The 11,441-nt window shown below is 47.4% G+C and overlaps 1 pseudogene; it reads left to right on the forward strand.

The window, feature by feature from the left end:
- Window positions 1-4,447: 4,447 nt before the first annotated feature.
- Window positions 4,448-9,671, forward strand: LOC123078953 (pre-mRNA-splicing factor ATP-dependent RNA helicase DEAH7-like; annotated as a pseudogene).
- Window positions 9,672-11,441: the final 1,770 nt, after the last annotated feature.

Here is an 11,441-nt window from a genome sequence, read left to right on the forward strand (position 1 = left end):
GGCATGTGCTCGCGAGCCCTGGTGGGTTCGTCCCGCCCCGGCACCCGTTACGCCCGCTCCGCCGGGCCCCTGTACCACTGACCAGTGGGTCCTCCCCCCTGTGTCAATGACAGATGGGGCCCACGCCCTTGGAACGCAAAATAAAATAAAATAATAATAATAATAATAATAAATTTAATTAATTAATTAATTAACTAAATTAATTAAGTTAATTAATCCTACTTAATTAGTTAATTTAATTAAACAGTAATTAATTAGCTAAACCCTAATTAATCTAAGTAGTGTATGACATGCGGGACCCACACGTAGTTGACCCAGTCAACTGCACTGTTGACTGCTGACGTCAGCATGACATCATGCTGATGTCATAAATCCATTTTCGAATTAAATTAAATGATTAATTATATTCCAGAAATTAATAAATCTTTAGAAAATCATATCTTTTAAACCGTAGCTCAGATGAAAATACTTTCTACATGAAAGTTGCTCAGAACGACGAGCCGAATCCGAATACGCAGTCCGTTCGTCCGCCACGCTTCCCTAGCATAGTGAACCTGCAACATTTCACCTCCGGTTCATCTGTCCGAAAACGTGAAACACCGGGGATACTTTCCCGGATGTCTCCCCCCTTCACCGGTATCACCTCATACCGCGTTAGAACACGTCTAGCTCTGCCTGTTGTCCTGTTATGCACTTGCTTGCTATGTATTTACTGTTTCTCCCCCCTCTTCTCTTCGGTAGACCCCGTGACGATGCTGATGCCCCTGTGGTCGACTACGTCACCGACGACCCCTTCTTCTTGTCTGAGCAACCAGGCAAGCCCCCCCCCTTGATCACCAGATATCGCCTATTCTTCTCTATACTGCTTGCATTAGAGTAGTGTAGCATGTTACTACTTTCGGTTAATCCTATTCTGATGCATAGCCTATCATTGTTGCTACAGTTGTTACCCTTACCTGCTATCCTACTGCTTAGTATAGGATGCTAGTGTTCCATCAGTGGCCCTACACTCTTGTCCGTCTGCCATGCTATACTACTGGGCCGTGATCACTTCGGGAGGTGATCATGGGTATATACTATATACATTATATACATGACACATGTGGTGACTAAAGTCGGGTCGGCTCGAGGAGTACCCGCAAGTGATTCTGATGAGGGGGCTGAAAGGACAGGTGGCTCCACCCCGGTAGAGGTGGGCCTGGGTTCCTGACGGCCCCCGACTGTTACTTTGTGGCGGAGCGACAGGGCAGGTTGAGACCACCTAGGAGAGAGGTGGGCCTGGCCCTGGTCGGCGTTCGCAGATACTTAACACGCTTAACGAGATCTTGGTATTTGATCTGAGTTTGGCCATTTGGTCTATACGCACTAACCATCTACGCGGGAGTAGTTATGGGTATCCCGGCGTCGTGGTATCAGCCGAAGCTCTTCTTGACGTCAGCGACTGAGTGGCGCGCGCCGCATTGGACCGTAAGCTCGCGCTTGTATTAAGGGGGCTAGGTCTGCTTCCGGCCGCGTACGCAACGTGCAGGTGTGCATAGGGAGATAGGCCCAGACCCCTGCGCGCATAGGTTTAGACCGGCGTGCTGACCTCTCTGTTGAGCCTAGGTGGGGCTGCGACGTGTTGATCTTACGAGGCCGGGCATGACCCAGAAAAGTGTGTCCGGCCAAATGGGATCGAGCGTGTTGGGTTATGTGGTGCACCCCTGCAGGGAAGTTTATCTATTTGAATAGCCGTGTCCCTCGGTAAAAGGACGACCCGGAGTTGTACCTTGACCTTATGGCAACTAGAACCAGATACTGAATAAAATACACCCTTCCAAGTGCCAGATACAACCCGGTGATCGCTCTCTAACAGGGCGACGAGGAGGGGATCGCCGGGTAGGATTTATGCTATGCGATGCTACTTGGAGGACTTCAATCTACTCTCTTCTACATGCTGCAAGATGGAGGCTGCCAGAAGCGTAGTCTTCGACAGGATTAGCTATCCCCCTCTTATTCTGGCATTCTGCAGTTCAGTCCACCGATATGGCCCCTTTACACATATACTCATGCATATGTAGTGTAGCTCCTTGCTTGCGAGTACTTTGGATGAGTACTCACGGTTGCTTTTCTCCCTCTTTTCCCCTTTCTATACCTGATTGGCGCAACCAGATGCTGGAGTCCAGGAGCTAGAGATCCCGAGGATGATTCTACATGGAGTTCGGCTTCGAGGAGTAGTTAGGAGGTCCCAGGCAGGAGGCCTTGCCTTTTCGATCGTTGCTACTTTTGTGCTAGCCTTCTTAAGGCAAACTTGTTTAACTTATGTCTGTACTCAGATATTGTTGCTTCCGCTGACTTGTCTATGATCGAGCACTTGTATTCGAGCCCTCGAGGCCCCTGGCTTGTATTATAATGCTTGTATGACTTATTTATGTTGTAGAGTTGTGTTGTGATATCTTCCCGTGAGTCCCTGATCTTGATCGTACACATTTGCGTGCATGATTAGTGTACGGTCAAATCGGGGGTCAAATCGGGGGTGTCACAAACTTCTTCAGAAACTAGGTTTCTCGCATCGATGGATAGATTGGGTAGCGCTCCTTTTGTCAACTTCCTCTTCGGCCTGCCTACTGAACGGCGTCCCGGGCAAAAGTTTTTTGCACATGCGAGGGTTACGGCAGGGCGACCCTCTCTCACCACTGCTCTTCATTCTCTGCATCGACTCCCTTCACCGGATGCTGGAGGCCGCTACCAGACCAGGCGCGCTGAGTATCATCCCAGGCGCGGCGACGTGGATGCGCACAAGTCTGTACGCCGACGATGCCATCATTTTCATAAACCCCGCTCGCGCAGAAATAGATAACCTTCTAGAACTGCTACAACTGTTCGGCGATGCGACAGGACTGCGTGTTAATCTGTCAAAATCCTCTGTGATCCCCATTAGATGCGACGACATAGACGTTCATGATGTTCTGCAAAACTTCGCTGGCGCAACGGCGGCGTTCCCTTTTAGATACCTAGGGCTTCCTGTAACGATAGGGCGCATCAAGCTAGTTCACCTTTCAGACCATCCTTGATAGAATTAGAGCGAGGCTCGCGGGCTGGAAAGGGAAGCTCTTGCCGCTGGCAGGCCGCCGTGTTCTCGTACGCTGCGTGCTATCTGCCATGCCAACCTTCGCGTTCACGGCGCTGCGAATACCAAAGAAGTTCATAAAGGAGATCGACAAGTCAAGACAGCGCTTCCACTGGGTGGGAGACGAAGAAATCTCGGGCGGCAAATGCAAGGTTCGCTGGGCATCAGTGACCAAGCCGGAGCAACTGGGCGGACTGGGCATCCCTGACCTCAGCCGTTTCGCCCGGGCTCTACGGATGCGCTGGCTATGGCTTTCCTGGAGGCAGCCAACCAGGCCCTGGGTTGGCACCGGGACGCCATGCGACGCTGCTGATCAGGCTCTTTTCGCGGCCTCCACAGTGGTGACCATCGGGAACGGTGCTACTGCATCCTTCTGGTCGTGCTCCTGGCTGGGAGGGAGGCAACTCTGCTCGGCATACCCCGACTTGTTCGCCCGAGCCATCCGCAAGAACAGAAGCGTAAAGGAGGCCTTGACTGATGATCGGTGGATCCTCGACCTTCGCAACGCCGACTACAACAACATTGTGCATCAAGTGGTGCAGCTGGCAAGAGAGATCAGGCAAGCTCAAATCAATCTGGAACCGGAGGCCCCGGACACGATCAAATGGAAGTTCAACAGCTCGGGCAACTACTCGACAAGCTTGGCGTACAACGCACAATTCGAAGGCAATCAGACATGCAGTTTCAAAACTATCATTTGGAAGATTTGGGCTCCGGGGAAAGTGAAGATGTTCCTCTGGCTTTTGCACCTCGACAGACTCTGGTGCAACGATCGCCTTCAGAGGAGAGGATGGACGAATGGTTATTTTTGCCCCATGTGTCTGCGCAACCTGGAGACCTCGCTGCACCTGATCTGGGAATGTCCGGTGGCAATGCAGGCCTGGAACACCGCGGCCTCCTGGACAGGGTGCAGCTCTTTAAACCAGCAAGTGTGGAGCAGAGCTGCAACGACAACGGACAAAGTTCAGATGATTGTGGCTTCCGCTGCCCCAGAACACAGGAAGGGCACGAAGACCATGATCGCCCTCATTTCCTGGCACATCTGGCTGGAAAGAAATGCATGCATTTTCAGGGGCAAACAAGCTGACGCTAGGCACATCATCAAAGCATGCCAGAGCGACATGGAGCAATGGCGACTCGCCGGCGCACGATGCATCCAGCAGCCCTTTGGGGAAGTGACGTGAGATATCTCCATGTGCGTCGTTTTAGCCTAGTTTTTTCAGATGGCCTGATTCTTTGGGGCCCGAAGTAAGATGTATTGCCTCTCTTTTCCATGATCGCTTGATCAGCATCTGTAATTTCTCCCTGCTAAATTAAATGAAAACCAGCTACGCTGGCCACTTAAAAAAAAAAAACTTCCAACCCCAACCAAATTCACCCGATCCGTCCCAGCTCCCCAAACCCGTCGCCGCCGGAGCCGTTTCGCGCGCGTCCGCCGCCGCAACTCCCCGTCGTCCTCCTCCTCCCATCAGTTGTTCCGGACGCGATTGGCTTCCTTCGTTGTTAAGGACAAGGAAGCCCTAGCTTGCTTGAATTCATCCGCTCCGTTTTTCTTTTCTTTTTGCTGCCGAGAACGAACAATCTCGAATCCCTCACCTGGCCGCGATGCAGGGTGGTCCGATCTTGCCGCGTCGGCCAGGGAGCTCCGATCTAGGTTTGGACGTCCTCGCAAAGAGGAAACGTGAAGCACAAGGCAGCGACGCATTCAGGCCTCGTCCCCACAAGGAAGAAGCGGCGGCCGGGCATAGATCAGGAGAAATCTCGAGGGCCGATTGCCGCCGCCGATGGGAATGGGAAGCTACAGCTCGTCGGGAGTACCGTGATGACCCACCTGCATCCCAACGGCAACATCCGGCACCATCCCCGTGGGACAATGTGTATTCTTTGCCTTCTGTGCCTGTACGCCCTTCTGGCTCCTCAAAAGGGCCTTCTTCTTCGTGCAATGACACTGAAGCTCGTACAAGGCCCCCAACAGCCGATGGAAAATTTAAGGTCAGCGAGGAGATGATGCAGGAGATGGATTACAATGCTGACCGCACATGGTATGGCTGTGAAGAACAGAGCAGTATATTCAATGCCGGTAGTTATCTTGGAGATGATGCTTCCTTTCAGAATAAGAAGGCAAAATTGCTCCAAGAAGTTGACTCGCCAAGATGGAAGCCTGATGACTCTTGCTCAGAGCAAAAGGTTATCTCAGGTAACCGCTGAGAATGCTCGGTGGGAGGACAGGCAGTTGTTCAGATCAGGAGCTGTTAGGAGAACAGAGGTGCAGACGGAGTTCGACGATGAGGACGAGCGTAAGGTGATACTACTTGTTCATGACACAAAACCCCCATTCCTTGATGGACGAGTTGTGTTCACAACGCAAGCAGAGCCTGTGATGCCACTCAAGGACCCGACATCTGACATGGTTATCATTGCGCGCAAAGGTTCTCTTTTGGTTAGGGAAATTCGTGAAAAGCAGAGTATGAACAAGTCAAGGCAACGCTTCTGGGAGCTTGCTGGATCTATGCTAGGACATATTTTGGGTGTTGGGAAAACAACCCAACAGGCTGATGCTGATACTGTGCTTGTTGGTGACCAAGGTGATGTTGACTTCAAAGAGAAGCTGAAATTTTCACAACACTTGAAGGAAAAGGCAGAAGCAGTCAGCGATTTTGCAAAATCAAAATCTCTTTCTGAACAGAGGCAATACCTTCCCATATACACTGTCAGGGATGACCTGCTCGGAGTTGTGCGGGAAAATCAAGTGGTTGTGGTTGTTGGTGAAACTGGTTCTGGGAAGACTACCCAGCTGACTCAATATCTGCATGAGGATGGATATACCAGAACTGGCCTTGTTGGCTGCACTCAACCAAGACGTGTAGCTGCCATGAGTGTTGCTCGGCGTGTCAGTGACGAAATGGAAACCGTGCTTGGAGAAGAAGTTGGATATGCTATTCGGTTCGAGGATGTCACGTGCCATAAGACAAAAATAAAGTACATGACAGATGGAGTGCTTCTCCGTGAAACCTTGAAGGATGCTGACCTGGACAAATATCGGGTTATCATCATGGATGAAGCACACGAGAGATCAGTGGACACTGATGTATTATTTGGTATATTGAAGAAGGTTGCTGCACGGCGACGGGATTTTAAGCTAATTGTCACATCTGCAACACTAAATGCAGACAAATTCTCAAAATTCTTTGGTGGTGCGCCTGTATTTCACATACCTGGAAGGACATTTCCAGTTAATATCTTGTACAGCAAAACACCATGTGAAGATTATGTGGAAGCGGCAGTGAAGCAGGCCATCACAATCCACATAACGAGTGGCCCTGGCGACATTCTCATATTCATGACTGGGCAGGAAGAAATCGAGACTGCTTGCTATGCGCTTGCTGAGCGCATGGAGCAGCTAATATCATCATCCACCAAGGCTGCAGGGAAGCTCTCAATCTTGCCCGTCTATTCGCAGTTGCCTGCTGACTTGCAGGCCAAGATCTTTCAGAAGGCAGGGGAGGGCACTCGCAAATGCATTGTTGCTACCAACATCGCTGAGACATCCCTGACAGTAGATGGTATCTTGTATGTCATCGATACTGGGTATGGAAAGATGAAGGTATACAATCCACGGATGGGCATGGACGCTCTTCAGGTTTTTCCATGTAGTCGAGCAGCCGCAGACCAGCGCGCAGGGCGTGCAGGAAGAACTGGCCCCGGCACATGCTACAGGCTGTTCACGGAATCCGCTTACCAGGATGAAATGCTCCCTAACCCCGTGCCAGAGATCCAAAGGACCAACCTTGCGAACGTGGTTCTCTTACTGAAATCCCTCGAAGTCGAAAATTTGCTTCATTTTGACTTCATGGACCCACCTCCCCAGGAGAATATCCTCAACTCCATGTACCAGCTCTGGCTGTTGGGTGCCTTGAACAATGCTGGCGGCCTTGCAAATCTAGGCTGGAAGATGGTGGAGTTCCCACTGGACCCAACCCTGGCAAAGATGCTTCTCATGGGTAAGGAGTTGGGGTGCGTTGATGAAGTACTAACAATTGTATCGATGCTCTCAGTGCCATCAGTATTCTTCCGGCCAAAAGATCGAGAAGAGGAGAGTGACACTGCAAGGGAGAAGTTTTTTGTACCGGAGTCTGACCATCTAACACTCCTCAATGTATACCTGCTCTGGGAGTCGAACGAATATAGTGTAGACTGGTGCAATGCTCACTTCCTCCATGTCAAGGGTCTACAAAAGGCTCGGGAAGTGAGATCTCAATTGGTGGACATACTGAACACCCTGAAGATCCCGCAGATATCGCGCCATAGGGAATGGGACTTGGTGAGGAAGGCCATCTGCTCAGCGTACTTCCAGAACTCTGCAAGGTTGAAGGGTGTTGGAGAGTACGTCAACTGCCGTAATGGGGTGCCTTGCCACCTGCATCCCAGCAGCGCCCTCTACGGTCTCGGCTACACCCCTGACTACATCGTCTACCACGAGCTTGTCCTGACAACCAAGGACTATATGCAGTGTGTCAGTGCAGTTGACCCGCAGTGGCTGGTAGAGCTGGGGCCCATGTTCTTCTCTGTGAAGGAGGGTGACACCTCCTTCCTTGACCGCAGGAGGTGGCATAATGAGGAGAAGACGGCCATGGAAGAGGAGATGGAGAAGCTGAGGCAGGAGCAAGATGAGGCGGCATGCAGAGTGAAGGGGAGGGAGGAGAAGAGGGGCAAGCCGCAGCAGCAGGTTGCTATGCCAGGCCTGAAGAAAGGTTTGGCGTATCTTAGGCCCAGAAGGAGAATGGGTTTGTAGGTAGGAAGGTTGAGTGAGTATGTTTGTATGTGCTGATACAATCACACATGAATGAATGCATTATGTGGGACACACACCTGTCAGGAGGCATAGCATTATTTTCGTGTTTGTTTATATGTTAATTTTAGCGGATTTGCTACTTCGCAGTCGACTGCTAATTTCTTAGTAGTGCGACATTGTTGTTGGTAGAAACCTAATACTGCTCTAATTTAGTTACATTGTGAACCACTTCGTTGATAACATTATACTCCACATATCTTGAACATACCTGTGGCTTCATAATTTTATTGTATAGCATCAACTGCTTTGTATTTCCTAGGTCTTTTAATTCTAATTAATTTTGTTGCGCATAAGTTGTTTGTGCAGTATCAAGAGAGCCTGCTGTTGCTTTCCCGGTTTATTCAGCTCGAGGCTTTTATGGTGTTTCCACATTACAACAAGTTTAAGTGAGCATACTTATTAAGATTCAGTATCAGTGGTCCAAATCATATGGATGCAGAAACATCAGTCTTGTTACATATATAAGCATTTATCAGATTATGTGCTGCAACTTCATTGTAGATTCAAATTCCCAGTTGAATCCTGATTTTTTTCCAATTCAATTTTCATGCCATCCCTTAGCTAGGTTTACACAAGTTTATCTTATGCATTAGATTCCTGTTTCCATAATAGAACATGGAACATAAAGGTTGCTTAAATCTCAACTGGAAGTTTAATAAGTACATGTAAGCAGGCAATCTGATGATGACTATAATTAGAGCTGTATATTTCCTTTGTTTCACATTAAATAGTAGGCTGAATTCTCCAATCTACTGCAACAAATTTCGGTCTTTATATCTTGTATTGCCAATTTCAACAAAAACAAACTCTAATTTCAGCAAGCGCAAGATACTATATGATGTCCATGTGCATCTACTCTCTGCTTAATCTGATAAGAGATGCTACCCCCCGCAGGCTGCTGTCTGTCGAGTTGAAGTGCTCACCTTGAATCCTGAATATTTCCTAGTTTTATTCGTATGATGATGAAATGCTAGTGGAAATTCGGACGGCTGGTATTTAATTAGTGTTTTTGTGTGAAGTTTTCGCTTGTTTCATCGTAGTAATGACAGGTGGCAATGCCAGTATAATGTATAATGACCTAATGGTGCTGCAGGCTTGACTCCTAGCTAATTAACCATTATGGATGAACTATGCTTGATGCTAGTACCTTTACCATATCCACTTTTTACTTCATTTCATTTTTTGCAACAATGGGCAGGAGCGCACTGTCATGCATTATAAGTTGAGGGGAAGCTATGTTCTACTGTCGTCACTTTGTTTTCTGATTGTCAACTGTGCAAGTTTTTGGAATCAGATGAAACCTTAAGAGCATGATGGCTTGTACTAAAGTGTACATGTAAGTGACCCCTGTTGTCTGCCTTGCTTCTTGATTATGTTTTGACCAGCAATAACTTTTAGAGAAGATCAGAATAACCCGTATGCCTTTGGCCGCAGGCAGCAGCACCATCATGGACAGAAGATGCTCCTCTATGTTGCCTTAATTCATATGCTAATCCATGGACAGAAGATGCTCCCTGTGCTGCGCATAGCTTTGTTAGGTGCATTGGTCGTATTTACAGCAAGTACTGTAGAAAACAATAATCTAGTTCTTGCGTTTCCTCTGGCTGAAGTGATTACGACCTTTTGTGATGTAATTGTGTATTCTTGTGTGCAACATTCAGTTTGATTTGGTTGCCTGATAAATCATTTGTCGTTCGACAAGTGGCCCAATTCAAAACGCTTGCTGATTGCTGATGTTACCTTATGCCTGTCTCGGGTTTATGAGTTCATGCTAGGCCAATCTTGGTTTCGTATTTTTGTTATTTCTCGTGGATGGTTATTCATGCAGATATACGTTTACTTTGGTAGAATATATGGAGTTCCAAAACAGTCATATTTCACTCTCTGCATGTATCTCTTGGTTGGCCGTGTCCAGACAGAGGGATGGAAGGCCAGCAGCATGATTTAGGGCAACTCCGACGAGGATCATCGAAAAGGGCATCACCGAATGTCTGTGGATAGGAATAGGGATGGACGCCATCCAACCATAGTAACCAAAAAATCATTCTCGATTTTTTTCCTATATATTTTTCCCCTACACTAGCACAATGCCCGTGTGTTGCTACGAAGCTATAAAATACGAGAAGTTATGTCATAAGAGCATAATTTTGAGTTGAAGTCATATTTTTGCATTTGTTCTTTTTTGACGAAAATTTTGCATTTGTTGTTTGTGCATTCTGTAAGTGTTGGTCTCACATGAAAGTAGTAGTGTACTTGTTTATTTGGTTTATGTCCCATATGAAAGTAAACGTGCATTTGTTTATTTATGTGTCTTGAAAGGTTGCTAGTCCCATATGTGGGTAAGGGTGTAATTTTTATTGATGAAGGTTGTTGGTCCCATATGTGAACTCACATCAACTCTAACCTTTAAGTAGGAAAGATACCCGGACTACCCAAAATAATCAAAGATAAAGAGTACGATCCTTAAGCAATGAAAAGATAAATATTTTAATGTGACAATAATTCAAATAAAAACATTCAATCCGACATGAGGTTCTGAAATAAAATAGTATAAGTTAGTTGGCCACATGTTCTAGTTATCCATATGAAACACCCAAAGATGCTTGCAGCTGCTCATGAGTTTCCTCGATGCCGAATTTGATACGCATTTGGATAAAAACCTCAAATGTCATTGAATTCTGCTAGTGTTTTGAAAATTCAAACCATGGCAAACTCCATCACCCTCATCCTTCATAATCATCACCTTTGACAATGTCTCTGGATCCCATAGTTTAGCAGGTCTGCAAAAACTGCGATATGGATTTGGAGTACTCCAAATGCTCTCTCCACAACCTTTCTACAGATTATTGTCTTTGTGAAAAGTGACATATTTTTGTTACTCCTTGGTGCGGAGATGGTCTTCACGAAAACCGCTCGCGGAGGATAGATACCATCACAAAGATAGTACCTCATGTTGTAGTCGTGACCATTGATGGTATAGTCGCACTCATGAGCTTCACCCACACACAATCTTGAAAACAATGGAGATGTTGGAGCACATTCATGTCATTATGAGACTCGGGTATGCTAAAGAAAGAGTGTCAAATCCAGAGGTCATGCAATGCAACTGCTTCAAGAATGATGGTGGCCTTTTGCAATGGGTATTGCCCTTGTTGAGCATATGAGCAGTTCTTTCATTTACAGTGCATGCAATTCAGGGATCCGAGCATACCTAGAAATCCTCTTGCTTCTCCGGTCGCCATGAGCCTTGTTGAGTCCGCGGGAGTTGGCTCTCTCAAATCTCCATCCAACCACCTCACTATTGCAGTAGCAAATTTGACCATTGATACGTCTCCAACGTATCTACTTTTCCTAACACTTTTCCTCTTGTTTTGGACTCTAATTTGCATGATTTGAATGAAACTAACCCCGGACTGACGCTGTTTTCAGCAGAACTACCATGGTGTTGTTTTTGTGCAGAAATAAAAGTTCTCGGAATGG

This window comes from Triticum aestivum, chromosome 3D (assembly GCF_018294505.1).
Source record: "Triticum aestivum cultivar Chinese Spring chromosome 3D, IWGSC CS RefSeq v2.1, whole genome shotgun sequence".
Taxonomy (NCBI): domain Eukaryota; kingdom Viridiplantae; phylum Streptophyta; class Magnoliopsida; order Poales; family Poaceae; genus Triticum; species Triticum aestivum.